The sequence below is a fragment of the Misgurnus anguillicaudatus genome, chromosome 19, assembly GCF_027580225.2.
Source record: "Misgurnus anguillicaudatus chromosome 19, ASM2758022v2, whole genome shotgun sequence".
Taxonomy (NCBI): Eukaryota; Metazoa; Chordata; class Actinopteri; order Cypriniformes; family Cobitidae; genus Misgurnus; species Misgurnus anguillicaudatus.
The window spans coordinates 27075220-27102646 of NC_073355.2; the positions used below are offsets into that span (position 1 = coordinate 27075220).

The 27427-nt window shown below is 38.0% G+C and overlaps 1 long non-coding RNA gene across 1 annotated transcript; it reads right to left on the bottom strand.

Moving 5' to 3' along the window:
• On the bottom strand, positions 1-10739 carry LOC129436130 (uncharacterized). The gene is made up of 3 exons (XR_008641730.2): positions 10085-10739; positions 5025-5133; positions 1-262 (listed from the first exon to the last, which is right to left on the bottom strand). It is a non-coding gene; the product is annotated as an uncharacterized lncRNA (long non-coding RNA).
• Between the last annotated feature and the right edge of the window lie 16688 nt (positions 10740-27427).

The following is a 27427-nucleotide window of genomic DNA, read 5'->3' on the forward strand; positions in this document are numbered from 1 at the left end:
TAAGTTTAAAAAAGACACCTGTGTGCCCAAGAGCAAAGATGGCAAATTATGCAGCCGCTAGCAAAGCAACTGAAATGAAATACAGCAAATCTCTCCCCACAAAATTTAAAGCCAACAAAGCTCCCTCATACTAACAAAAAACACTGCACTTTGCATAAAGATGTATTCCTCTATACTTTTAAATCTCCCAAAGCCTCCAATCCTAGAACCAGCCCTGTTTTCCCTCGGCATATATCCTCATTTTCTAATTTTGCTTGTAAACCTAAAGAACAAGGGGACAGAAAACAGATAGAGAGGTGAGGCTGTTTGTCAAAGGACATTGAGACATGTCTTGTCACTTTTCATTATGTCTTATTTGAGTTCCCGGGTGTGTGTGTTTGTGCGTGCATCAGTGACTTGTACCAAGTAAGAAAGGTGTTTATACATCTACCAAACAATGTGTGTGTGGGCATATACAGGTGTAAAAGGAATGTGTGAAAATCTACATGTGAGCGTTGCGCATATGTAAGATCGCAGATGTCTGTCCGTATGCAAAACTGAGCAGTCGTGTGACGCGAGTGTGTGTTTGTGCAGGGACATTGCTGTGCTTGTATGTCAAGCATTGCTCTGGGCTGTGATGACCTCAATGTTAGTAACCTGCAGGAATGTGAGGCGCATAGCTGACATCACCCCCTCTCCTCTTTTCTCACCCTCTTGCTCCTTCCCTACATCTATATCTTCCGACATGCGGATAACACATCTGACCTTTTCTTTCTGAGTCACCAGCTTACAGTGAGAGAGAGCGAGAGAGAGAGAGAGAGAGAAAAGAGGGACATTTTATCCTTCTCAATTTGCCCTTTAACCCTTTTATCTTTCTACTTTCAAGGTTTTTGGTGAAGAATACGCAATAGATACCACCTCAGTTTTGGGGTTGGAAGCGGTTTTTGGCTGGAATGTATAAACGAAAGTAATTTTTTAACACTTCAAATCGTGTGCTATCTTTTGGTGTATCTTTAAATACCAGTTCTGGCCTCTCACCTTTGGCGTTTCAAGATGTTATGCAGCTTTAAATAGCGGTTTAATAAATATTTGAATAATATTTGACACAAAAATCATTTAAGATTTAGCTTTTGACCCACCACTGTTTGAACTGCATCTGTCTGCATCTTTCTCATACAAACAGCAGATCACTGCAGAAGTTTTTTTATAAATGCTTCACTGTACACTGTAAAACCTAAAAGTTAGCTCGGCTCAAGCCGTTTAGGGAGGCCGGTCGCATTAAACCATTTGGGTTTTAAAACGCATACATTTGGGTTCACACTACTTAAATATAAGTGCATAATTGCACATAATTCAAGTTCACAGTACTCAAATGTATGTGTTTTAAAACTTTAATGTTTGGGGCAAGTGGTTTCCTTGAATGGTTTGAGTTGAGTTAACTGTTAGGTTTTACAGAGTAAGAAGTACTTTGCTGCCTTAAGGTGTTTTGTTGAATCGGCTCGGATTTACAAGTCATGTCAACAGAGATGAGCTGTCACAACTTATAAAATATAGTTAAGTCAACTTAATTTTAAAAGTTATAACAACTCACCTGTAATTATAACAACTAATCTCTAGTCAAGATAAATAATAAGTTGAAATGACTTGTAAATCCGAGTTGATTCAACAAGGGGTTTTAAGGCAGCAAAGTATTTTTTACAGTGTTAATATTAAGAAGTGACAAAGTGTTTGAAATAAAGCAGGAAATCGGAGAAACCTTTTTTCAAAGATTAAAAAAGTGAGAATTATTTTTATCTTAATACAATTAAGAAAAAACTTTTTTTCAGGTGAAGTAATGTAATTACGATTTTTTAAAAATAATTTTAGTATGGGTCAAATATGATCCAAGTATAAAAGGCATGTCCTTTTTCTTGGGAAGTTTTCTTCCTACTCAATTTCTCTTTTTCTCTCACTCCGTCAGCCTCTCATTTATCCTTCATCCTGAAGGAGTCCAGAAATTCAGGACTGTCTGACACACAAACACACTGCAACAACCACAATCCTCTCTCGAGACAGAGAAAAATGAAAACCCAACAGAGAAGCAAACTGATGCCTCAGATATTTCCTTCCCTCTGTTCAATTAAACATTCCCCCCATCTGCCACTCTGAGCTGCTCAAATCCCTCTGAAATATTGAAAGTAGATGTTAATGTGATTGTTTCACCTGACTTTGTTTTAAACCTCTTAGATAAATCACTCTGGAATGTGTGTATTATTAACATCTGAAATATGTTATGCATGAGTGTGTGCGTGTGTGTGTGTGTGTGTGTGTGTGTGTGGAGGAGGGCAGATTCGTTCTGCTGTAATGGTTCTGTGCCAAATCTTTTCAGACCATTCAATCTCTGTTCATGTGCCATACTGATAAATTTATGGAATAAAAAATGTTCTTTTTTCACAAAATGAGTATTGAATTGTGGGTGGTTATTTTGGATGTTTTTCATGTCAAAAACAGGATCAAACAAACATGGGAGGTGTGAGAATCTGCATGAGTTTTGCATATGTTTGAATCATGTTTAAATTCAACATAACGCAGACTCATTTTCTTATATAATGTGACATTATGGAGTAAAAGAGGATATTTAATTTAGGGCAAGACTTAATTTTATCAAATTGTCACTATTTGAGAGTTAGGTTAAAGGATAAAGAGTTTGTGATGTCAGCTAAAAAGCCAAGTCACTGTAAAGGTGGAACAAGTTGTTTCAATACTTTTTACTTTAAAATACATCCACAAATGTATCCTTGACAAGGTTTTTTTTTTTAAAACTGGGGGTCCCCAGAAAATTTCAAGAACAAAAAGACAAACCAAAAATGTTGAAAAAAATCTATGTGTAGGCCAGGGGTCTTCAACGTGGTGCCCGCATGCACCAGTCAGCCTGCGCAGGGTCTGTGAGGTGCCCGCCAAAGCACATTCTATTAATAGTCTAAATTGTAATATTTATTTATTACATAATTTATATGTTAGCTTGGCTTGCTTAAACAGTACTAAAACATATAAACAAGTAAAATGAAATAAAATCAACAAGTAAAAAAAAGTTTTGAGTTAAAAAGGTAGCCCTCCAGATTGTTTTATCCATTGTGGAGACCCCTGGTGTAGACTATTATTTAAAGGAGCATTTCACCCGTAGAAACATTAATCTTTATTGAAAGTGCATCATATTTGTTGTCGAAATGTAACATACATTTAGAATTTGGTCCCTATTTGACCGAGAAAAGGAGTGTTTGTAGTCTCACCCCCTCAACAAAGATATTGGACTTCCTGCTTTCAATGATGCAAAATAATGATTTTTACATTATTGAAAGAAGGAAGTGCAACACTGAAATCTGTATTTCTCCTGTCTCAGTGGCAACTGAGGAAATGATGCACGACCATTCAAAAACATGACTGGGGTTCTAACTATATAAAGCTTAATGCAAATGGGTGAAATGTCCCTTTAAGTTTGTCTTAAAAAATTCAGAAGTACTATTTATCTAACAAAGTTTAAATGTTTCTTTATAAAAATAACAATATATACTTTAGGAAAAGGGTCCCTTGCTATATGTTAATTAAATGTTTAGGAAAGTAAATACATTTAGGAATGTTACTGTTAAAGTAAACCAAAAACTCTTTATGTAGCTCAGTTGGTACAGCATTGCATTAGCAGCCCAAAATGTCAAGGATTCAATCTCCTCCAGGGAGCCCACTTATATAATATATGTGTTGTATGTTCCTTTGGATAAAAGCATCTGCCACATGCATAAAAGTGATGATAAACCATATCAGGGATCCAGTTTTTAGTGACGTGACCTAATGGGTTCGTACACTAACGGAATTGCTGCGTATTTATATTTAGATGTCATAGCATCAGTGTCCCCGTTTTGACACTAGATCTGGCTGCAGCATGTTTAGATCGACCCCAGCGGCTAACCTCCGCCTGCGCTGTAATGTATGTTGTGCAAGCGTGTTTTTATCCCTCTCTCTGTGCTGATGTTTAGCCTGCAGTCTGCATGTCTCCTGCGCTGGGTGGGGGTTAGCTGAGGGGTCAGCTTCTGAATACTACTGACTCAGGGGTACAATTATTAACTAACCCAAGGGTGAGTTTGTGCGTGACTGTATTTATTTGTTTGTGCAAGGGGTGACATTGTGTGTGTGTGTGTGTGTACCTTCACGTCTGTTTGTATTTTGCATATTACATTTTAAAAACAAGTGCAGAATGTTCCAGAATAGAGCTGTGCTCTACTTGTTCAGCGTAAAGGTTCGGTTGACGTTTTATTCCACCCCAGTGGACGTGTTTTTCTCATGACATGAATAAAAGCAGCGTGAATGCACGTTTATGGGCATGTGCGTCTTTATAAAAGGGATGAGGTAAAACTGATGAAAATGGTTTGTTTTCACACTGTTAAAAACTTGCAAATATTTTTTTATTCGGAACGAAATACAGTTGAGGGTACTCACAGACTTCCATAGTAAGAAAAACAAATACTATGGAAGTCAATAGGTACCGTCAGCTCTGTGCTTATCACTTATAAAAATATCTTCTTTTGTTTTAAACAGGATAAAAAATTGTGTACAGGTTTAGAACTACATGAGGGTGTTATATTTTGGGTGAACTATCCTTTTAATAGATTTTTCTGTACTTCTCTCTACTGTAAGTTTGAGATTAGAAATCTATTTCTAGTCATGAGATCAGTGTTAAAGCTGCCTTTGTGTTCACTTTATGGGCTTTAAAACCCATCTATCTTCTGTAGTCGAGTTTTATGAAATTAATGCGGCCATACCGTAGGTCAATACAGGTCTTTGATCTCTGCGCTGACTTAAGATCCATCCCCTCCATATGCCAACCCCCCCTTGAGCAACCCCTCCTCACTTCTGCCAATTTGCTCTGCGCTGCCGATACAGTTGTAAAGGGTAACCTTGGAGACAAGGGCTAATCATCCATCCCATAACTACCCTTTCAATCTCCCCCAACCCCCCACTCCACTTTACCCTTCCGTTAAAATGATTGTACGTGTCAGTTTCAGTATATTTACTGGGTTTTCCGTAATTTTCCGATGATCAACTCTCACATCCTGTCGTCTCGTTCTGGTGTGTCATCATCTCTTTCTCCTTTGTTTGTCCTGTAGAAGGACGTTTGTTTTCCTGTGAGGAAGAGGAAAATCGACGCTGAAAGATGAGTTATTGATTGCAAAGCAGGGAGCATGAGAGAGTGAGGAAGATAGTGGGAGAGAGAGAGTACAATGACACATCAACAACATTACACATAACAGCAGGCTTGTCGTGACATACACAGTATTGTACCAATTCATACAGTACATGTAAACTAATTAACTATAACTTAGAGTAATAGTGGTTTTAAACACTAGTGATGACATGCTAAAGGATCCGTTTACGTAAGAAATAATTGACGACGAGCCGTTGAATTACCGTATTTTCCGGACTATAAGCAGCATCATTTAAAAATACGTCATTAAGACAAAATAACATATATAAGTCGCAGTGGACTATAAGTCGCAGTGGACTATACGTCGCGTTTATTTAGAAAATTATTTCACAAAATCTAGGCCGAAGAACAGACATTTAATCTGGAAAGGCAAATTATTAAACTAAACAATAGCAGACAGAACAGCAGGCTGAATAGATGTCTGTACGTTAAAAGTAATATTATAAGCTATTTAAACGATAAACCACAGCATACAGAACTTACCTGGAAGGTTAAAGAGGCTAAATTAACCGAACAAGCCAACTAGTTCCCAGACTCGTCATTCCGCATCACTGAATCCATTGAATTACATAAATACAGAAGCAGCATATGGCGGACTCTTGTGGCTGTGGACGGTAATTATGTCTCTTGTCTCATAAATGTCAAAATTAATTCATACTGACTTACAAGGCGCACCTGACATTAAGATGCAGCACCAGCTAAGTTATGGAAAAAAAACGCGGCTTATAGTCTGAAAACTAAGGTATAAGAAAATAATGCACACCCAAGGTGGTATTAAAATATAAAGTGTGCATTTTTTTCAAATAGTTCAAAGGACCGGAGTCAATTATTCCGCTTGTACCACGTTTACCACAGGCATCGCTCTGGTGCCTATTTTTGAGACTTTTGACAAGTTAGGTGTGCGGTTTGCTGAAAAATAATCAACATTAATCAGAATACAGCATTCAACAGAATCGTGGTATAAGCAATAATATTAAATCTGATTATGTACTCTGATATATGTATGATTGGTTTAAAGAATTTTCCTGGTTGCTCTTCTGTATCAAATTTATTTCCATTGCGCTTTTTACAACTCTGCATTGTTGCGAAGCAGCTTTACGGTAAATACAAATTAGTAAAGAGAGTAGAGACATTAAAAGCAACATATTTATATAGAATATACATTTTGGATGTAGACTAGCAATACTAAGTGTGAAAATAATTTTCTGTAGGGTCGTAAAGTCCATACCATGTAGTTAGAATGAATGTGGTCTAAGGTGTGAAAGTTGTAAAAGTCATTATAAACAGAACAATCTGCTTGAATGCCTCAGTCCCCCTTCATTGTAAATGCATGAGGGACCAGCGCAATTCTTTGCTACAATTTCTGTTTGAAAGCAAGTCGTATGGGTTTGACATTAGGCATGATGACAGAATTATTGTTTTTCGGATGAACTAATACCTTAAAGTCTTCTTTAAAAGGTTGTATTCATAGTGCATGCCGCGTATGGCTTGATTAAAAGTCTGTACTGGAGCTTGCAAAATATGTGCGAGACAGCTAAATTTAAAGGTCTCCCACTTCACACCTCTGTCAGATTAGATCATTTGAGGCAATGAGGTAGCAAATATAAGCTATCCTACTTCAGTAAATTATTTTAGTGTGTGTGTGTGCGCGTGCGCGCGTGTGTGTGTGTGTTAATATATTTATATTGATATTGATATTTATATATACAAAGCCAAAATCAGCAAAGTCATATCTGAAGAGCTTAGATGTACAGTAAATCCCGCAAAGTGCGTCTGGGATGATTTCTTGTTAATTACCTTTTATTATCAGATACTTAATGGATTCTGCCTAAAAAAAGCGGTATTTCTGAATGGCATAAGGGCAAGATTAAGCGAATTTGAAACAAAAGTATTTGGTGAACATATAGTACGTAAGTTTTATGATTATCTCATTTTTGACGTTTAGTGGCTTTGGCATCTGAACTCTTTGATTTCTTTACATTGAAATGAGCAGTAATTGTGGACGGATTACAAAGCATGTTCTCCTAAAAAACATGGACGAAAGAGAATTAAAAACACTTGTTCACTGCAAAAATGACAGAACATCAGGTTACATCACAAATGTCACCACGGTCACCGTTGCTATCGGAGATATGCTGTTTCCATGGCAGTGAGGGGCTTGAGGATCTGTGTGCTCAGAGTTCAAAATCATTTTTTCTGCGTATAGGCGTACAGCAATGCAGAGCGCTTAACAAAAACATTCTGTTCTTGCGAGTCTACATTCATATACAGTACACGTGTATGTAAAGCACATCGCAGTTTGTCAAAGGCATTGTCTTGTCGTAGTTACACACGCGGTTACACCGACTCTCACACACATGAATCATTAAGGGATCAATACTGTTCACACTTGGGATAGCAGACAAAAAAACAATCGTAAGAGATCAATGCAATATCTTAATTGTTTTTCCTCGACAGCAATGAGATTAGATGGTGGGCAGACAGAGACTTTTATGTCTTCTGCTTTTTGAATCTTTCTCAAACCGCAGTGATTCCCCAAATGTAGAGTTTCATAATGTTGGCAATCTCTTAAAGCATCCTCACATTTGCTCAAGCACTATCTTTAAAAAAAGAAATAAAAAAATATCAATATGAAATGAAACATTTCTTGTCAAATTCTTCAAGACTAAATCCCGCATCCGAGCTACTGTATGCTCTTAATTTTTTATACTCAATGTCAACAATTGTCTTGTGTCCATTTGTGTTTGTTTAATTTGTATTAATTATTTATTGTTTATACCACGGGGCTGTTGAATGGTCTATTCTGATTGGTTGAGAAATGTTCCATGGGGATGCATTATTTTTTAATAAACGCACACCTGACCTTGTCAAACAGCTTAAAATAACCTCCAGAGCAATGTCTGTGTTAACTGTGGTATGCATGAATTTTTTCCCTAAAAATACAATATGTAAGAAATAATTGACTGCGATTTAAATAATGCACCAAACGTTGTCCCGCATTACCACCTTGGCTGTGTATTATTTTCGAATAATTAAATGGCCTGTTGTCAATTATTTCTTACATATTGTATTTTTTTAGAGAAAAAATTAAACAATTGAGTACTCAAAAGTCTCCTGAGCAATAAAAGAGAACGGCAAATGGCAATAAAATTGTCCTCTGTGATTGGACGAGCACTCTTAAAAATAAAGTTTTTTTTATTCCCACTCCTTTTGAGCAGAATGGCTACTGCTCAAATAAATAAATAAATAAATAAAATAAAAAATAAATAAATAAATAAAGGTGCTTCACCATGCCATTGAATTAAAACCAAAAAGGTTCTTTGAAAAAGTTTTTTTTTACATTATAAAAAGGTATAAAAGAAATGGTTCCTGTATAATAATCTTTAACTGAATAGTTCTTTGAGGAACCATGGTTCTTCTATAGAATCGATGTGAAGAACCTTTTGAAGCACCTTTATTTTTAATAGTGTAGCTATTGCAGGTAAACATCAACTCACACTTAACAAACAAATCCACAATAAAATGCACCCTTTTCATGGATATATTAAATTGGCTATTTCAACAGGCTTCAAGAGGTGTAGCAGGCTGCGTTCAATTAAATTAGTGATATCAAATAAGATCTATTTATAGATTAAACAAAGAGCGCCTTTAGGGAAAAAACCTACCCTGTGGGATGAAAGAATTCATTTCGGAAAAACAGGTGATACCAGCAGACACGCACACATACACACACACACCTGTTGATGTTCGGTACCCGACTAGATTAACTGGCAGGGTTATTTACTCATTCAGGTACTGAATGTCACAGCTGTATCTTTGGCTTAGGTGCTCAGCTGCACACAGAGCACAAGCATGGCCCTGCTAGCACCAGTGCATTAGCATCCGCCCTGGGCCTTGCGCACATACAGGTTAACAAGCATCCATATGTGGGGCACGTACCCAATCAGCTTAAAATGAAGTCTGTTGGGCTTACAACTGGACTTTTAATGAAACTGCATTATTTATAGAGCAATCTGACAGGGATGCCTCGGCCATTACGCTCACAAAGGCCCTTTTGGATATTGATGAATACTTGCCTATATTTGTATTCACGTGGGGAACCAATGTCACATCTCTCTGGTTACCATGGATACCGGCGTCGGCTAAATGACCCAACAATAATACAGATAACAATGGCAGCACTGTTTAAAGAGAGAGTTTTCAACCCGTGGGGAGAGCAGACCGGAGTGTGCGAGGAGCGCAAGATAACCAACACTGGTGATGGTGAGAGGAGGGAGAGAGAGGAGGCGGAGGAGGAGTAAATACACAATTGGTGATCAGTGAAGTAGCATTAGCATTGTTCACACATCCCCAGCCTCATCTCTCCCACCCCCCCACAAACCCTCGCGGCCTCTCTTTCTTGCTGCAGCGTTGCCATGGCGACCGAGAAATGTGGGAATACCTCTGTCCTTCAGAGAGAGGGAGCAAGAGGGAAGTGAAGGAAGGAAAGCGAGCGCGGGGGTGAGAAATGGTCGAGAGTAATGCGGAGAATAGACAGAGAGAGAGAGGGAGAGATGCAAATAGATGTGGTAAGAGAAATTAGATTTGCTGACAAGCTACATGAAAGGCCTTATCTGCAAAACAGCTAAAGTTACGATCTCATCACACTGACAGAACTCTCTGGAAGAGTAATAGTTTGAAGCTATGACATTTCGAAGAGAGTCATCGCTGTGACTCAAAAATATGCTATATGTTTATCTCTTTCCTCTCCACATTTCTAACACTACCTCCGTGTGCTGTGGCGAGGCCGACGTTACTATGACGACAAGCGGCCTAAAATAGTTAGATCTCACCCTATGCTTTCACTGTGGTGATGTTTTCTTCTCTTACCTACGAGCACATATCCCCACCCTGCCAAACGTCCACCTTATTGCTCACTTTACTGTGGGACGCAATCCATAGGAGCGCTGACTCTCTCTCTCTCTTTGCTTTTTCTCTTTTAACCGCACTTTACCTTTCTCCTTTCCTCCCTCCATCCCTCTCCTTGCAAAGATTGCGTTCAGATTCGTTTTATTGGCAGCTTGTGTTTCCATGGTAACATCTTGAAACCATGGCAACTATTTGAACTGAGCCAAACGCTCTTTCAGAACTACTGCATTCATTCCCCCTCTTTCTGGGAGCATCTAGTCAGGCAGGCAATGTGTATGCATACGTCCAAATGAGCATGGGACTTGTTAGCAGTTCAACACTTAAGTGTCAAGTATGTGCACATGCAATCATATCGTATGGAAATCCCACTGGTGCCACATTTACATTTTGCAGAAATTGTTTCATGGATTGGATCATCAGGTGGTAAAGAAATATGCATTCATAAACATAATATTTAAAACTAAGTTAAACATTTGCATCATTATATACTATATTTTTGACACTCTAATGCCCCATACACATTGCAAGCGACTTTGTTGCAGTGTGTCACTCGTCTCTTTCAATGAAGGGTTAGGAGGCGTTTCTAAATCTGGTTGTCATAAACAAATGAGTACCGCCCACTTCGCTCTCATTGGAAGTCACTCATTATTTGCATAAAGTTAAACTTTTGTCAACTTTGTCGCATTGCTCGACATGCCCACTGATCTATATAAATGATTGGATTGCACACAGAACACTTAAAGGGACACTCCACTTTTTTTGAAAATATGGTCATTTTCCAGCTCCCCTAGAGTTAAACATTTGATTTTTAATGTTTTGGAATCCATTCAGCCGATCTCCGGGTCTGGCGCTAGCCGCGCTACCACTTTTAGCATAGCTTAGCAAAATCCATTGAATCTGATTAGACCATTAGCATCGCGCTCAAAAATAACCAAAGAGTTTATATATTTTTTCGATTTAAAACTTGACTCTTCTGTAGTGTACTAAGACCGACAGAAAATTTAAAGTTGCGATTTTTTAGGCAGATATGGCTAGGACTATACTCTCATTCTGGCATTATAATCAAGGACTTTGCTGCTGTAACATGGCTGCAGGAGGCACAATGATATTACGCACTGCCCGAAAATAGTTGAAAGTTACTAAGGGGATTATTTTCGGCTGCTGCGTGGTATCGTTGTGCCTCCTGCGGCCATGTTGCAGCGGCGGGGTCCTTGGTTGTTGCGCCAGAATGAGAGTGTAGTTCCTAGACATATCTACCGTGGTATCTTCACAATTGTTACCTCATGCGGAATCCGGTCATTTGTATAGATCAGTGGACACGCCCCATCCAATCGCCAAGTCGCTGGAAGTCACCAAGATTCCAATGAATGAGATTGTGTCGCTCTGCTACTGCAAGTCTAAACGGCCGATAAAAACACTGTTAACGCAACACTAAAGAGTTTTTTTATTACCTTAAAATATTGTTTCCAAAAAAGTTTCAGTCGTTCGTCCACCAGGGTGAACGGCACTTTCACATTCGCTTTGCAGCCCTCTATCGGCCAAAACTGCACTAAAGAAGTTTCCAACCATCAGGTCACGGTCCTGTAGTTCGAGTGAAAACCACAAAACTTGCTTTACAGCTGATCTACAATCCAATCAGAGCCAGCTTTGCTGCAGTAGACTAAATTATTTACGACAGTGGTAATGGACAATTCCGCTTCCAACCTGTAGGGGGAGCAAAGAGCAAAAACTCTTTAGTGTTGCTTTAAATATGGACAAACGTAAATTAAATTAATCTAGAAAGTTCTAGGTAAATTTTAACCCGACGGTTGAATTTGTCCATACTGTATAAGGAACTTCAAAGTAGTTTCATGCTGGTTTGGTGTTGGTTTACAGGTGAACTTGCCATGCTGCTAAAGTTGGCCGGCCAGCATGAATAGTCGAGCAAGGAAGTCTTGCTGGTTAAGCCACATTTAATGAACACCAATGGCCAGTTACATTAACATAGCCACTAGACTATTACTTAACAACTTGTCTTACAAACCAAGGCTCAATAATAAAGGATTCCTGATGCCTGAACAATGCTCTGGACAGTTGACAGTACTGTGATTGCTCGATTTGATCAATGCGGCATTGTCACGAAAATTTACCATGTGCTAAGCTTTGTGTGTTTTAAGCTTTGTTAGTAAAAATACTGAAGCAAAGATGACACAAAAGAGATTTCAATGTGCTTTTTGGATGCTGTTTGAGAACTTTTGTGTGTGTGGTGTGTGTGTGTGTGTACCTGGTAATTATCACGTTGTGGGGACCAATTTGGAAAAGCATCTCAAGGTTTCAGACAGCACACAAATATGCGTATATGGTCCGACTGGGCCAGTCGAAAAAATTCTTATTGTTGAGGTCTGCAAACTAACGATTGACGGCAAACTGCAAAACAATGCATAATTTGTTTCGTTGTGTTTTACCCGAGTAAATGTTAAATAATGACGTTTTCGTTTGGCATCATAATTAAAGGACGCCGGTGCTGCCGCCATTTTAACTTCTCTTTGCTCTAGCAGCTGACATAACACGCAACACATGCAACCGTGTCCACAACAACCACTAAGGTAGGAGAAAATTGACATTGCTGAGAAGCTAACGTTCACGATGCTTAAAATGTGTCTCGATGATAACATTGCATAAGAATACAGACAAACGGCCACACGCAGAAAATATATTTTAGACAATACGGTTTACTGGCCCAAGCGTCTCTCACGCTGGCCATCGGGCAGTCCTTTATGTTAAGCCCTGCAAAAGTTGTCTTGAAGAAAAAATTAGATGACTAAAACTTCTTATGCGCTGGTCCAACATTTAAAACGCAACATTTACTGGTGATTACAGATCAGCGGCAGTAACTTGACTTTTTAGTTAAGTTGTCAAAAATGGTATCTATTGTGTGTATAAGCCTCACATGCTTGCATTCACCATCTCTTTGTCAGTTTCATTTTGACATTTTTACATTGCATTTAGTGTGCACACATTGTATCATCTCCATAACCCCCTTTTCCTTTTTGGGATTAGCTCGCTCAGCTTATTTTAGTTTTGTTTATTTTTTGATCTGGCTTACTCCCAGCAACTGTAGATGTAAACCTGCTGTTCATGCAAAGTCACAGAGTCTGGAAGAAGTGAAAACCAGCTATGACCCTGCCTCATTTCTTCTAATTAACATGCATGAACTCTTGCTCTACAGTATTTATGATTAAGCATGAAGGTGCACTTGCCCTCATTGTCCCGGTGCACGGTGTAATGGATGGGGAACAGTAAAACACGCAGCCTAAGAGCGGTGTATTTTATTGTTTGGCAGACCAACTAATGAAAATTTGGATTAAACGCTGGAATTACACTATGATTTCAAATTGATTAAAATGAAAGTCTTGGTAAAGATCTCGCATTGGGTTTGAACATTTTTTATTTTACAAAATCACTTAATTTCATTGACTGCAGTGTTGGTTTTTACTGCAGGATCCAGTGAATACACACAGTCAGATTCTTAGTTTTGGAATATTAAAAGAGAAATTAAATACTTAGATTTCACTTTATCCACATTGAAGGTCCTCAGTGGGTAGCTAAGTAAGTTTGTGCTTTGATAGCCTGAATTTTTCTAATTCAATTCATTTTTGCTATTTGCTATTGTTGTATTTTTAATGGACTTGGAGTCTGTAAAATGTATTCATAATGTGATAGTGCTGGGCAAAGATTAATCGCGATTAATCGCATATAGAATAAAAGTGATTTTTTTTGCATAATATATGTGTGTGTACTGTTTGCAATTATTATGTATATATACATACACACACATACATACATACACTCACCTAAAGGATTATTAGGAACACCATACTAATACTGTGTTTGAACCCCTTTCGCCTTCAGAACTGCCTTAATTTTATGTGGCATTGATTCAACAAGGTGCTGAAAGCATTCTTTAGAAATGTTGGCCCATATTGATAGGACAGCATCTTGCAGTTGATGGAGATTTGTGGGATGCACATCTAGAGCACGAATCTCCCGTTCTACCATATCCCAAAGATGCTCTATTGGGTTGAGATCTGGTCACTGTGGGGGCCATTTTAGTACAGTGAACTCATTGTCATGTTCAAGAAACCAATTTGAGATGATTCGAGCTTTGTGACATGGTGCATTATCCTGCTGGAAGTAACCATCAGAGGATGGGTACATGGTGGTCATAAAGGGATGGACATGGTCAGAAACAATGCTCAGGTAGGACGTGGCATTTAAGTGATGCCCAATTGGCACTAAGGGGCCTAAAGTGTGCCAAGAAAATCCCTCACACCATTACACCACCACCACCAGCCTGCACAGTGTTAACAAGGCATGATGGATCCATGTTCTCATTCTGTTTACGCCAAATTCTGAGTCTACCATCTGAATGTCTCAACAGATATCGAGAGTCATCAGACCAGGCAACATTTTTCCAGTCTTCAACTGTCCAATTTTGGTAAGCTCGTGCAAATTGTAGCCTTTTTTCCTATTTGTAGTGGAGATCAGTGGTCCACGGTGGGGTCTTCTGCTGTTGTAGCCCATCCGCCTCAAGGTTGTGCGAGTTGTGGCTTCAAAAATGCTTTGCTGCATACCTCGGTTGTAAAGAGTGGTTATTTCAGTCAAAGTTGCTCTTCTATCAGCTTGAATCAGTCAGCCCATTCTCCTCTGACCTCTAGCATCAACAAGGCATTCATTTTTGCCCACAGGACTGCTGCATACTGGATGTTTTTCCCTTTTCACACCATTCTTTGTAAACCCAAGAAATGGTTGTGCATGAAAATCGAAGTAATTGAGCAGATTGTAAAATACTCAGGCCGGCCCCGTCTGGCACCAACAACCATGTCACGCTCAAAATTGCTTAAATCACCTTTCTTTCCCATTCTGACATTCAGTTTGGAGTTCAGGAGACAATACCCCTAAATGCATTAAAGCAACTGCCATGTGATTGGTTGATTAGATAATTGATGAGAAATTGAACAGGTGTTCCTAATAATCCTTTAGGTGAGTGTATATTCATTTCAGAATTTTTTTATTTATATATTTTTATTAATATATAATATAAAAATATAAATAAATATATATACACACACATGTAAATGTTTCTTAAATACATGAATGTGTATGCATTTTTATATACATAATAATTACACACAGCACACACTCATATATTACCGTATGCAAAAAAAAAACTTTTATTTTGTATGCAATTCATCACGATTAATCCTTGCCCAGCACTAAAATATATATATATAAAATCCACAAAACTAATCTTCTAGTTTTTAAGGTTTGTTGATTTTAATATTCTCTGGTACTTCATACAACACTAGTGCCTGGTTTTAGAAATTAAAGAAATCCTTACCTCCATTTTTGGAGTGCATAACATTTGCTGTGTATTGAAACCCAAACAGCTCTAGTGGCATCTTGCATGCTAGAATGCAAGATTTTGGGTTCATCCCCAGAAATGACCTGATAAAATGTTTCATGTTCACACTAAATGCAATGTAAGTCAGTTTTGATAAAAGTGTCTGTCAAAATAAATGCAAAATATTAATAGGAAAAAGCCAACTAAGATATCTGAGGAGGAGTGGGGATCTCCACAAAGTCACTTCTTATATCCCAAAGCCGTTCTAGAGGAACGAGAGAGAGAGAGATAGCATCTCAGTCATTAGAGCACTCTAAAAAAAAAAAGGTGCAGTGTTTAAGCTTGGGTTGGCACTAAATCAGACCACCATCTATTGCCATTAAATGAAATGCACAGTGCAAGCACTTTAGCAATGGTGCAACAGACACATGTTGGAACAAATGCATCTGTCATGTTCCGGTGTCTTGTGTGTAAGTGAGTGAAATCGCTGTAACCAAAAAAGAACCTCACAGCTGTAGTTGCTCTTTAACAGGGGTAACCAATCACAAGCCATGAGAAATCAAATGAGTGAAAAGATGCAAATGCTTCTCCTTCCAACACGCTGCCAGCACTTACAGCATGGTACACAATTTACAAATGGCCATAAGACGAATAAATGTATTGCTTAGCATAATGTGCTGAGATCAGTGAATGTTTGATCAAGCCAGCAGTATTTATCGGAACAAAAGTGAGGCAGAGAAGCGCCTATATAGGATGTTAACTTGACGTTCTTTTTTTCAGAGGCGGGGAACACACGCTATGTGCTTGAGACTTGCTAAAATTTCTGACTTGAAATTGAGGCCCTGTTTACACGTACATGGTTTTTTTAAAAACTGAGAGATTTACCTTCGTTTGTGCCCCTCGTTTACACGCAAACGGAGAACTCGCCTCTGAAACCGATTATTTCTAAAAACTCCGGCCAGAGTGGAGATCTTGATAATCTTCGGTTGCACGGTTGCATGTAAACTGAGACAAACGGATGTTTAAGCAGGCAACGTCACAGAGTATGCGCCAGAGCTCGCACCTACGTCAAAAGTGCGACATGTGACTGCTGCTCTGAACGCTTCCAAGATCACATTTATGTTCGTGCAAACTCGTTTCGTGTGTTTGTTAGTGATGGTCGTTTTCGAAGCACTGCTTCATGAGGCTTCGAAACATTTACGAATCTTTTGTTTCGAATCAGTGGTTCGGAGTGTGTTTCAAACTGGCCCAAGTCACGTGATTTTAGCAAACAAGGCTTCATTACGTCATAACTGTTTCGAAACGTTTCGAAAATCAGATGGTTCACCACTAGGGGGAGTTGATCACATGACCAGTGTCTAATATGTTTAGGTGAACTCGGGTCAGTTTTATTATACAAGTTCATAAAACATTAAAGCAATAAAACCCAAGAAGCAGTGGGTTACCAGTGCATTTTATAACAGCTAAGGGGCGTTGTCGGAGGTCAGCAATTTTACGCGTGTTTGACTTCATGCGGCGCTGCAAGAACCGACAGACGGATGATGTCAAAGTACCGTGAGAGCGATTCGAAATTAGACTTATACGTGTGATTCCTCAACTCGCTCTTGCGGTACTTTGCTGTCATCGATCACCTACTGCAACAACTCCTCCCTTCAACACGAAGAACCAGTTCACGTCACCACCAGCGCGGCCGGTGATTGGCTTACGTGGGCTTAAGCTTCTTTTTACGGCATATATGCACGGGTACGTGTAAATAAACACTTTTCTGAAAACTGACATGTGTGCACGATATTATTTTTAAAACCGGAGAGGTTGAAATGTCCCTTTATGAAAATAGCCGCCCACGTGTAAACATAGCCTTAGGGACTCTGTCTGATGCTCACAAAACTGGAAAGCACTTTGTCAATAAAGCATGCTCTAGTTGGATTGGCTGACTTTATGTAGATGCGTATAAATGGCGCTAATTGTAAAAATCGTGCAATACATACGCTAAATTCCACTTTGGCGTGCATATAATACGCCAGTCCTTCCAATTAACTTAAATGGCGCATCTTTTTTGTTGTTTTATGTATTGGTTTTAAACCATTTTCGCTTGGGTTTAGGGTTAGATTTCAGATTTGCATAAGGAGGTTATTTAATATACAGGTTTCTCCATGTTTTCGTCTATATTTAAGCCATGGTCGCTTGAAGTTGGGGTTAGAATTGGGGTTTGGGTTAGGATGTCATTTTTATATAACAAAAAGTTGTTCTAACCCTAAACCCAAGCGAAAATGGTTAAAAATAGCAAAAAAATTGAGAAACCAATAAATAAAACGACAAAAAAGATGCGCCGTTTAAGTAAATGGGAAGGACTGGCGTATCATATGCACCCTAAAGTGAAATTTGGCGTATGTATTGCACGATTTTTACACTTCGTGCTATTTATACGCAACTCCGTGAGACTGGGTTGGTCCGGACATACAAGTGTTTCTTATCAGTTTTTATTACACGGCTCAATAGAATGATTGAATCTGATTGGCCAGCCACAACATTTGCACGTTTGTTATTCCCACATAACAAAACTCAAAACTAATATCACACAGTAACCTGGATGCTGCAAATCCTTATAAGAGGGACAGTTTAATAATACACAAAAATGAATTTTTTTTTTATCATATATGACATTTTATTTACAAATGATTAACCAAATAGTGTGTTCATTACATTTGAATGTCTTGTCTTATCCTAAAACTAAAAATAAATGGGTTTTCCTCAAGGAAGGTCTGCATTCATTAAAAATTAGGTAATGAAATATTTCAAATAAATATTTAATGTTATTTACCTTACTTATGAGGTAAATAGCCATGTAATAAACAGGATAATGTACAGGCAGCCAATTGTTATTGTGAAATAAGGTCCTTCAGTGTGATACTGATCAACCTGCTTATTTCTGCAATAACCCTTAAATATACAAAGTTACCAGTTTTGAAAAGTCTGCCAAGTTAATAGCATCAATTCTTAAGGATATCTACGGTTTTGTTTGCAGCACAAGCAAGTAAATAGTATGTAAAACAGTACTGAACTCTTTTTTCTGCTATTGTAATTACTTATTTTAATGGTATAACATAAATAGTAAATATTTGACTTTTGTATAATTCTACCTTGTCATGCAAATTATCCAAAGCTGACTGAATTATAAATGACATCTAGGTTTAAAAATATTAATGAAAAGTAGAAGCAACAGAAAGTTTATTCTGCATACAATAATTCATAATTCCTGGTTGGAAATAAACAGTACAACTTCTATTATCAACTGTTGTTTCTGTGACTTAGTGCAGTTTAGCTTGAGCTAAGTCAGTAACTTGTCTAGCTTGATTTTGTACACTTGACTTTAGACTTAAAGGTAAAGACGTGAGTCTTACTCGTGACTTGCATATGTGTGACTTACTCCCACCTTTACAGTTTCCCCACTGTGTCTGTGAGTGCAGATCTAAATTGGGTCCTGAGTACCAGCATGATGCATTCTGAAAATGAGGATGGCTCGCCTGTATGTACTGCGAGACATTTTTCAGAGACAGATTGAATATTTAACGATTTCTCTCCCTCTTTCTTTTCTCCTGAATACTCAAGATATCAAAAGCTCCCTTTTGATTGTTCTGTTACGACCAAGTTTCCAGGAAACACATGCAGATGATCCTTAATGCATAGCAATATAACTTTAATGTTTGAGAACTTACAGAGGGACATTTAAGATCATTAAAAAATTTTTCAAATCACTATTGAATGACAGGTCATTAACATCTCTTCCATTTGGGATATCTGGGATTGGTATGTCATTGGATGACTATCAAGAATATATGTGACCCTAGACCACAAAACCTGCACATATTTTTCCAACACACCCTCTGTCCTAAGGCTTCCTGTGTGTGTTTTATTCTCACCCATTCTCATCCCAATATAAACGGTTTTTTCCTTTTCTCCCACAGCCACTAAACTGTAATTAGCATAATTCTTTTAATTAAAAGACCTCAGAGCCTTTTTAAACAGTCTGTGATAGCAGATGAGCCCACACACCTACAGCAGACGTGTCACTGACAATTAAACAAACCGTGCAAAACCGTGCAGTCCTGCAGTCTCCACAAAATAGATATGATGAAGAATTTCTAAGACATATGGCAACCAAGTGAAACATTTTGAATTTGCTGATGCACCTGTTTGAGAAAGTCAGGCCCTGTCAAGTTTTAAATCTACAAATTGCATTGTAAAGTTTAAAGTAACAACTTACACATGGCTACAATTAGGAGTGGGGGGGGCCACGGGGGCAAATATCATAGTATTGTGACATTTTACCTCACAATACAGCATCACTACCCTCACATCACTAAACCTTGAATGAATATGGGAAAAGGAAACTGAGCACTTTCTTTTGCAAGACAACAATATGTGACCAAATCGTGCTAAAAATCGAGCTAAAGTCATTTCTTTTTTTGTCAGTTACTGTTTTCTACATAAAATCATTATATACACTGTAAAGTATTTCTGTGAAAATATAACCTTGATATCTTTAATATTAATATTTGAAGTGTAATCAATAATTGATATCAAACTTGATTCTTCAAATCTCATAGAGATTAGATTGTAAGACTTTTACCCTGGACTTCACAAACAGGGTCATAAATGTACGGTAGCATTAAACACAGATGTAGAATGAGTTAAAATATAAATGCACAATGAAGATGAAAGACAAATGAGTAAACATCACAGTTATAGCTTAGCATAATCCATTGAATCTGATTAGACCATTAGCAGTGCGCGCAAAAATGACCAAAGGGTTTGGAAATTTTTCCTATTTAAAACTTGACTCTTCTGTAGTTACATTGTATTGTATTAAGAAAAATAAAAAATGAGACAGAAAATAAAAATTTGCTATTTCCTAGGCAGATATGGCTAGGGTCTATACCAGTGGCGGCTGGTCACTAGGGGCGCTGGGGCACCGCCCCCCCCCCAAAGTTGGCCCGAGAAGAAAGCTACTTAAACATGTTACAAAAAAGTTAAATATATAATGCAAATTAATACAAAATAAAATCGTTTAGTTATACTATTTCACTGTTAGTCATGTTATCATTTATTTTTAAAAATTAAAAATCAAAACTGAGTTTGTTGTGTGTGTCATGTTTGTGTGTCTGGGGCGCACCCCTAATGAGTGTCTATGTAGGTCAGTAAAAAGGATAAAAACATGTGACCTGAGGCTGAGCTCTAATTGGCTGGTTTGGGATCCGCCCTGGGGCGCAGGACTGTGTGCCCCAAACCCTCCCACTTACGTTGTAAGCGGGAGTCATTTTTTATGCCTTTGACCTTATGTGATTGGATCATTTTCAAAATCTCATAGATTGCCATGTAACTGCTAGATACAGTACTTATCAGTGAAAGCAAGAGAAATAGAAAAAAGCAGTTGAGTAACCAATACATGATAATCACACGAAAACAGGAATTCGTTATACGATCACGAAAAACGCAGAAATTCGTGATAATTTCACGAAAAAAGGATCTAAAAAGTACGTGACTATATCACAAAACCTCGTGAGACTGGGTAGCAGCAAACCCACATTATACTCAGATTTACACATTCATAGTAAGTAATGATATCAAGTAATGATATTCATCACCTAAACAGCCATTTACAGACCTGCATTACTACAGTAAAAGTTTAATTTCAAGTTTGTACCATGGCTGCAGCAGGCGCAATGATATTATGCAGCACCAGAAAACAGTCCCCTTGGTTACTTTTTAATAGCAGGGGACTATTTTCGGGCACTGCGTAATATCATTGCATGAGTGCGATACTAATGGTCTAATCAGATTCAATGGATTATGCTAAGCTATGCTAAAAGTGGTTCCGCCATACCCGGAGATTGGCTGAATGGATTCCAAAACGGTAAAAATCAGATGTTTAACTCTAGGGGAGCTGGAAAATTAGCCTATTTTCAAAAAAAGTGGAGTGTCCCTCTAAATGAATCACAATAATATTATAACCCAGATATCAACAATATACTATATGTCTAGAATAGACAAAAAATTGTGCTGCAACTGACACAAGAAGCATTAATGATATGCAGCAGTCATTCTGTATTACTAACCATAGTATAAAATTATAAATCTACCCATGTTATAAATACACCCGCCTTGATGCATTAAGCTCATTATGCGGGTCATGAATTCAGGCAAACCCAGGCACCTTAATGATCAGAACAGCAGAAAGAATATAGCACACCAGCGTCTATTAAATATGTGGAAAATCTGCACATGTCCGTATTTGACTATGGGCCACTGCATGAGACTGTTACAAACAACCGGGTTTGTGAAAATACAAGAATATCTACTAGTGCGTGTCTGTTTGCCATACATGAGGTTATGAGGTGGATAATGTTACAGAGTTTCATTCCACTCGTCGCTCAAGTTTCTATACTGTAATTACATGCGTAAAAATCTCCCTCTGTTCTCTCATGGAATTCATGCATAATTACTTGCATAATTATAGCTCTCTCCATTCTGCCGTTATGATTTTGTCTCGCTCGCCAAAGCTCTCTTTCTACCTCTTGTTTGCTAGTTTCTCTATAGCGATATTCATTTAGCGTATTGAATGGCTTACAGCACTTCTCTTTAAACCCCTCCTGAGCACCGTGGAAATGGAGAGCGTAAGGGCCCTGCTGAGAAAGAGTGGGGCGGACTATCTGCTTACATGTTTTAGCAGTGTTTGCATGAGTCCTTGTGCTCTGGAGTTAAGAGAGCTTGCGAAGAGATGCAAAGACGTCAACTTTACCCATTTCATTTTTATGGAGAGAATGTGACGTCCCAGCAGGTACAATTAGTAAGATCGCTTAGCAACAGAATGTCACTAAAGAGCGAGTAAAGGAGCATGGAGAGTAACAGTGGAACACTGATAGGACCACGACAGCTGGACGTTGGGTCTCTTGACAGCCCTGCAATGCTGAACTTTTCTTGTCACATTTTTTAATGTCACGAGTTGTGTTAGTGGGTTTGGATCAGGTTTTGTCTACATTGTGGTGGCCAAATGTCACAACAAGCATAGTAAAACCTTAAATTACCCATAATGCGAAAGCCAGCCAGCATTTGAAACAGGGAATAAATAGTAGCATCATTAAAACCCCAAACATGTGTTTACAAACACACTAGAATTAGCCGAGTACAAAATCAATAGATCTCTGTGTGTGGAGGTTTGAATATGTGGTTTGTGAGGACACAAATTTGTATAACAACATGGGTAGAAGGGTTTTATAACATAAACATGTAACCATGAAAAGTCTTGTTTTCTGGACGCTTTAGGGTGCAGTTACAAAATTTGATTAGTCCAGTATGACATTTTTTTTGCCTATTGAAAGGCACTTAAATCACATGTGCCTACAGCAGGGGAGAACCGGGGCGAAAGTAACGGAGGACGAAAGTAACAAAGCAATTTTCTCAGAGCCCTGCTACATTTGCATTTCAAACTATGACAGCATGTTCAGCACGCAACACTTGAAGGAGCTGCCAGAAATCGCGCTATTTCGTGATCGTTTCCCGCGGGTAGGTCCGGAATGCTTTATTCGAGCATGAAAAGTAAATATCTGAAGCAGTATTTTTTTTAATAACAAGTTGTTTCTCTATTTTTTTGTGTTACAGTACTAATACAGGTTATTTAAAGGGACACTTTACCCATTTGCATTAAGCTTAGTATAGTTAGAACCCCAGTCATGTTTTTGAATGGTCGTGCATCATTTCCTCAGTTGCCGCTGAGACAGGAGAAATACAGATTTCAGTGTTGCACTTCCTTCTGTCAATGATGTAAAAATCATAATTTTGCATCATTGAAAGCAGGAAGTCCAATATCTTTGTTGAGGGGGTGAGACTACAAACACCCCTTTTCAAATAGGCACCAAATTCGAAATGTATGTTACATTTTGACTACAAATATGACGCACTTTCAATAAAGATTAATTTTTCTATGAGTGAAATGCTCCTTTAATGCTGTAACTAGGGCTGTTAATTTAACATTACAATTTTTAACACTTAACGCACCCGATCAGTGTTGCATCGTCACAAAAGTTTATCATTTCACATTCTTTCAGGCCTTGCCAATTTAAATAAGCTATTTAAGCACAAGACACGAAGGATCTCAATGCAGTGCTTACATGATGTTTAAGAAGTTGTGTGTGTGTAGCGGGTGTGTGCAGAAACCCACTTCTCAAGGCTTCAGACATAAATGCTACCTGAGCATGGGCGTCAAAAATGTGGGTTGGTCCCCCCAGAAAAAAAAACCATTTAATCTACTGGAGTATACATTTAGTTGTATTCTGGTGCCTTTTAATTAAACAATTGCTTTATAACATAAAAGTTTTGTTGAGCCAAATGGAATGGATTTAAAGAAGCAGCAGTGTGGAATTTAAGGCTGTCGCTAAAACACAAAACGGAGTTTAATTTATTTGGGCATTCCTCTAGTGCAGTGTTTCCCAATCCTGGTCCTCGGGCACCCCCTCCCAGAAAGTTTTAGATGTCTCCTTATTTAAAACACCTGATTCGACTCATCAGCCTCCTTCCAGAATGGTAAACATAGCCGTTTCTCAATACCAAGTACGCCAAACTCGGACTTGTGTCCTTCGTAGTTCGAACTTGCAAGTTTAGACTCGGAAGAACGAACTTCTGACGCGAAATGCATTCTGGGAAACTTCGCTGTCATAAGTCCACACAAGTCTCCTCTGAATGCATCCTCGATAAAATGGGCGGATCAAGAACACATCCGGGGATTTTATGTGAACTTAGGCTTGATGCGAACTTTGAATTGGAACAGTAATTGGTCCGCGACTGATGACGTTTCACAAGTCCACAAGAACGCAAGTACAGACAAGAACGCATATTGAGAAACGGCTCATGTCTCCCTAACAAGCTGATGAGTTAAAACAGTTGTGTTAAATAAGGAGACATCTAAAAGTTTCTGGGAGGGGGTGCCCGAGGACCAGGATTGGGAAGTGGAATGGATTTCACTGAATGCACTATGACAAGTGAACAGACATATGCACTAAATTACAGAAAACGTGAGTGGGTCTGTCCAATATCACAAGCCTTAAAAATTGTGGGCCTTTAACATAACTTAAAACATATGTTTACATAACTTTAAATTACATATTTTTTTACAGTGTATGCAGTATTATTTTACATTTGATTACTTAATTCAATTTCTGTACCTTAAACCACAGACCAACCTGAAAAAAACATGAAAGGCACTGTTTATTGTATTCAGTTTGAGGGTAATTTCTCAATTTACACAGTAACACCTCACTGTAGAACATGACATCCAGGGGGCAGGGTTGGATCCAGAGATCTCTTCCCACTGCATTTTGATTGGTCGGCAGTTTTACCACAAGACACGTCATACACATGTTGTTGCATTCCCATTTCCGCATTGAGTTGTAACTAAATTACATGATTCTTTTGACGGAAAAACAAACTTCACTTATGACTACAATAAAAGAAGTGACTTTAAGGTGACATGTAAGTGTTTTTGCTATAATGTTTTGGAGTAAAACATTTCGGGCACTAAGAGTAATCTTACCACATGCAGTTTAATACCTATGAATGTATACAGTATAAATATGCATAATTATTAACATATATATGGCAAGTTATTTATAAATTAATAAATTGAATGTTTATCTTTTAGGGACTTTGAACTTGTTTTACCGTGTCTTTGCTTACAGCCATTAGGAAACGGGTTTCCTAAACATGGTTTATGTTTTTTTTAAATGTGCTAATAAAAGATATCAAATAAATTTGTGTTTTTATGTTTAATAAGTGGGATAATGTACAGCCAAGCGTCTCGCAATATCCTTTCAGTGATATCACCCTGTCGGGGTACGTCTCCCTTACCTCCCCTTACACTAACTGTGATCATCACTTTCTAAATTATGAATCTTTCCCGACTATATTATTAATCATACGTAGACTTAAACTGATATGAGCAAACGTTGGCGACCACAGGATGCAACTAATTGCAGGCTGCAACAATGCCAATATACTGGTTCATTTTTGGTGGAACATAGTATTTGAAGTGGGAGGAGTTGGTTTTAGATCCAACCCCGCCCCCTGGATCTCGTGTTCTGCAGTGAGAACCATCTCAATTTACATGCCGATATTTATGTATGATTAAATGTGATAAATTAGATTAATTACACATCCTGAGTAACATCCTGAAGTTTCCATTCTCAGTTTTTCATAATAAAAGTAAATCGGGTTTAATTGTCAGAAGTTCCTGTTGGCATGAAAGTAACACTTGTTACTTCTGTCCCACTGCCAATACTGTTAGAATTTAAATTATGCCCATTTAATTACCTTTATGTTTTCACACAAAAAAAAATTCTCAACAATTCCAGTTTATACTGTCGGGTGCTTTTGAAACATTTGATGAAAACTGAAATTTAAAATGAAAGTGTAATTTAATCATTTTTTTCAGATAAAATATGTTTGCAGTTACATATTAACAAGGTCATTGTCAGGTATATTTAATAAAAACAAGATCTTCTATCTTTTACAGTTGTGTTACTTTAGTCCAAGTTGATGGGGTTGAAAGTAACAATGTGCAACTTACACTACAATGCCAACATTTTTGGGACCCCTGCCTTTATATGCACATGAACCTAAATCCATAGGGTTTAATATGGAGTTGGCCCACCCTTTGCAGCTATAACAGCTTCAACTCTTCTTGGAAGACTTTCTACAAGGTTTAAGAGTGTGTTTATGGAAACATTGACCATTCTTCTAAAGCAGTAATTCTCAAAGTGTGGTCCCCCCAGTGGTCCGCCAAAAGACGACCTAAACTAGGCAAGTGTTTATACAATCGTCACTTATTTAAGTAGATTTTTAATTACTTGCAAAACTGTGATATCAGTTCTTGCCTTTCTGTTTTAATAACGTAAAAATTGATCGGTTGGCTTAACCAAAGAGGGTCAAAATAAAAGATCAAGCGTCAACTGAAAACAGCTAAAATCCACAGATCTATTAGTTTTGTAATGTACTAGTTTTTGTTTCATGTGTAAAATCCCTGTAACTTCAGTGATTTTGGACATTAAGGGGAACATTTGTTTTTAAAAAATTAGTTTTTGACTTGAAACAGTTGCATATTAAACTCGTAGTCTTCGCTCTAATTCATCCCAAAGATGTTTTATTGGGTTGAAATCAGGACTGTGCAGGCCAGTCAAGTTCCTCCACACCAAACTCGTTCATCCATGTCTTTATGCAGTCATGTCAGAACAGGAAGGGGCCATCCCCACAAAGTTGGGAGCATGAAATTGTCCAAAATGTCTTGGTATGATGAAGCATTAAGAGTTCCTTTCACTGGAAGTAATTGGAGCACCTAAATTCAATGATTTGGCAGGGTGTCCAAAACTTTTGGCAATATAGTGTATGTTCATAGTGGAATTACACCAAAGTCATTCTACATTTGTACAAAATTCCACCTGGTATTTATAGACCACACTTGCAAGTTATTCACCAGAGCAAAAATATATCTTAGTCTAAAACATTATCTTTTAAAATTATGTTTTTCTGAAAATGGTAGGCCTACTTTCGCCCACTCTCTCCTACTATGTGTGTGTCTGTGTGTAAAACAGTAAAAAGAAACAATGAGGGGTGAAGGGTAATAATAATGACATGTGTATTTCTTTAATTTTTTTTTTACCTTATTGTGTAAGAAACGTCTGGCATGCACAGCATGTTTTATATTTTTGCGTTGCACACGTTACAGTAGCCTACACGTGGATACGCTGCAAACCACTGCGCTAGAAGCTGAAGATTACATTTATCCTCAAAGGTAAACACATGACTTAATCCCTTACATCGTTGCAGTTTTAAGTAGGTGCTAAATAAAACTCATAAAGGTTAAATATGTGAAT